At 42.6% G+C, this 3,181-nt stretch overlaps 1 long non-coding RNA gene across 1 annotated transcript; it reads left to right on the plus strand.

The window, feature by feature from the left end:
• Positions 1-6: 6 nt before the first annotated feature.
• Positions 7-3,175, plus strand: LOC114638538. The gene is made up of 3 exons (XR_003713897.1): positions 7-1,278; positions 1,835-1,966; positions 2,862-3,175. It is a non-coding gene; the product is annotated as an uncharacterized LOC114638538 (long non-coding RNA).
• Positions 3,176-3,181: the final 6 nt, after the last annotated feature.

A 3,181-nucleotide genomic window follows, 5' to 3' on the forward strand; every position in this document is an offset into this window, starting at 1 on the left:
TGGATTATGTGTTGGTCTACAAACTTGGCTTTTGACAGAGCTGTTGTGTAGCTCAGGCTAGCCTCAAAACTCCCAGCAGTCCTCCTACCCACAGCCTTCCACATACTGGGTCTATAGAATAGCACACACCACCTAATTCAGCCGTGTGTTTTTATTTGGTCATTTGTTGGTGCTGTCATTTCCACTTCATTTTCCAGTCACCGTGTAGCCTGCCTGACACTTCCTAATCTTCTTAGCTGTATTCAGAACTAGAACTGATATGATCAGGCATGGCTTCCTCCTCTTTGTTATGTTCCCTTAGCTTCTCTCCCCATCACAGTTTTATTCCTGAAACGTTCAAGGTTTGCCTCAGTGTCCCACAAACCACATCAACAAATGCTATGAAGGGGACACAGGCCCCCAAATTTTACTGGTTCTGGTGTCAGTATATTTTAAAAAGCTCTCTAAGGCTAAGAGAATACCCACAGATGCCAGTGTGAACAATGACAGTTTAACTATCAGGGCCAGAGAGACGGATCGGCTGTTCAGGACACTTGCCGTTCCTACAGAGGACCAGGTTTACTTCTTAGTTTCCATATTGGGCAGCTCACAAACATTTGCAATTCCATTTCCAGGGAATCAGGTGCCTTCTCTTGGCCTCCATAGGTTCCTGTGTGTCTATGGTGCTTGTACAGACAAGAAGGTACACACACATACACGTAAAAACCTGTTTTTTAAGTTAACAAGTCATCATCAGTGAACTGGAAAATAATTGTACGAAATATACCCAATGCAGCATCCTCAGACTGTGGTTGTAGCTCAGCAGCAAAACTGAAACAGCTCACTATCGGGAAAATTGTGTTATCTGCTTTGTACATAGTGGGGAAGCATTGGGTAAGGTCACGTGCCATCTCAGATTGTAGGGAGCAATTGCAAGAATGAAGCTCATTTACTGATATTTAAAAGGGTTGTCTTAAAGGAAGACTTTATAATATTATAATTGACTTCTGTCAGTTTTCATCTTAGATACTCTAGTGACCATTTTGTAATCTCTTCTATGATGGGGTACAATGTGAGACTGCCAGATTGATTGCCTTAGGAAAGGAAAGTGACCTCCCCTAGCTCACAGGCTGATCTGAGAACTCATTATTTAATACTTAAAGCCACATATGGCCCTGCTAGTTTGGCAGAGTGGTATGTGTGCACATCTGCTTACTTGTTTGTAAACACCTTGCCCTTTTAAATTTCAGTTCCAAGAACCCAGAAGAGGCAGAACTAGAAGACACCCTCAATCAAGTGGTAAGGTGTTTCATGGCCACACCCATTACGCTTTGTAAGGCTGCTTTTATATTGGGCCTGAAATGTGCAAAGTCATAAGTATTTTGATTTTGAATTTATGGTTTTACTCCTAAATTTTACTTTTAATGTTGGTACTTTGCTTCTTTGATTATTTTATTATATGCATATGAGTGTTTTGCTTGTATATATGTATGTATATGTACTAGACACTAGACGTGTGCTTGTGCCTGAGGAAGTCAGAAGGGTGTTCTATCTCCTTGAAGTGGAGTGACAGATAGTTGTGAGCCACCATGTGCTAGGAATGGAACTCAGGTCCTCTACAAGAACAGCAAGCACCCTAATCCGCCGAGCCATTTCTCCAGCCTTAGTACTTTACTTCTTGCTACTAAGTCTAGTCTAATCAACTGAGATTTAAGGAATGGGTGGCAATGTTTATTTTGAACATTTCAGGGTGAGTTTGTGCCAGGGAACTCAGGAATCCTTGGCTCCTAGTGGTAGCTAGAGACAACAGCTTGTGAGTACGCTTCACTAAGGTGTTCTTTCCCTGGTGTTGCAGATGGTGGTCTTCAAGTACATCGAGGACAAAGATGTATTTCAGAAGTTCTATGCAAAGATGCTTGCCAAGAGACTGGTACATCAGAACAGTGCGAGTGACGATGCTGAAGCAAGCATGATCTCCAAGTTAAAGGTACTTACTCTTTTCCTGGAGAGTCCCAACTTCCTCAGGCTTTATTGACATGGTTCGTGCATTGTGAGCCCTGCTTCCCAGCCAGGCCTCCGATGCTTTCCTTCCTCTGCCACCCTGTTTTGGGTCCTTCTGTTCCATGTAGCCCTGCCTTGTTGGCTCTGTGTCAATGCTTAGTGGTTTTCTTAGCCTAAACTGCCAAAACAAAATACCATGGGCCAGGAAGCTTAGGCCCAGAAATGAACTCTCCATTCTGGGGGCTCAGAAGTCTAAAATCTAGTCTTATTTCTGAAGCAGGCTCTCCTGGCTCTCAGTCAACCACTTTATTTGGCCCGTTACTCACAGGGAACATCCTCTTAAAGAGCTACCTTACACTCATGAACTTATAAGGACCCATCTTCAAACACTTCCACTTCCAGGTTTAAACTTCAGCAGGCACATTCTAGAAAAGACAGTTCAATGGTAGGATAAGGGACAGCCAGATTATTTGGGCTATGGAAGGATGTGGTTTGAGGGTCATTGACAGCCCAGGCTAGCCTCTGCCTACAGAGGACAGGCATCACTCAGATGTGCATCAGTCCACCTGTTTCTGTACTCTTTCCTAGTCATGATCTATTGCAGTGCTAGAACACCTTTAAATTGCAGCTTTAAATGCTACAGTGTTTACTGTGTATTGAAGACCCAAATATCCAACTTGTAATGGTCTTTTTATAATATACCATTTTAATCTGAATATATTTATGCCATAAGATATGACTAAATCTTAGTAGTAGTAGTTTCATAGAACTAAAGACAAAGATATATTGTTGTGTGATTTCTCTAAAAATCCTTTATATGTATTGCATACATTCATGTTTCTATGCCAAATTAATGAGACAGTTGTCTGGGTTTATTTCAGCAAGCTTGTGGTTTTGAATACACTTCCAAACTTCAGCGAATGTTTCAGGACATTGGTGTAAGCAAAGATCTGAATGAACAGTTCAAAAAACACCTGACGAATTCAGAGCCGCTGGACTGTGAGTACTGCGTGCTGGCTCATAGGAGGGCTCTTTGGGCTTTTGGTAGCGGATGAGACAAGTGACAGAATATGGATTGAGGGTGGTAAATGGGGTCAGAGTTTCAAAGACTAAGAAGCAGGCGTTTCCTTCCAAGTGCTCTCTCCTCCTCCTCACTCCCAGATGCTATGATGGCAGCTTTTGCTGGGGCCAGTCATGTGCT

This window comes from Grammomys surdaster, unplaced genomic scaffold, assembly GCF_004785775.1.
Source record: "Grammomys surdaster isolate TR1022 unplaced genomic scaffold, NIH_TR_1.0 125605, whole genome shotgun sequence".
NCBI classification, from domain to species: Eukaryota; Metazoa; Chordata; class Mammalia; order Rodentia; family Muridae; genus Grammomys; species Grammomys surdaster.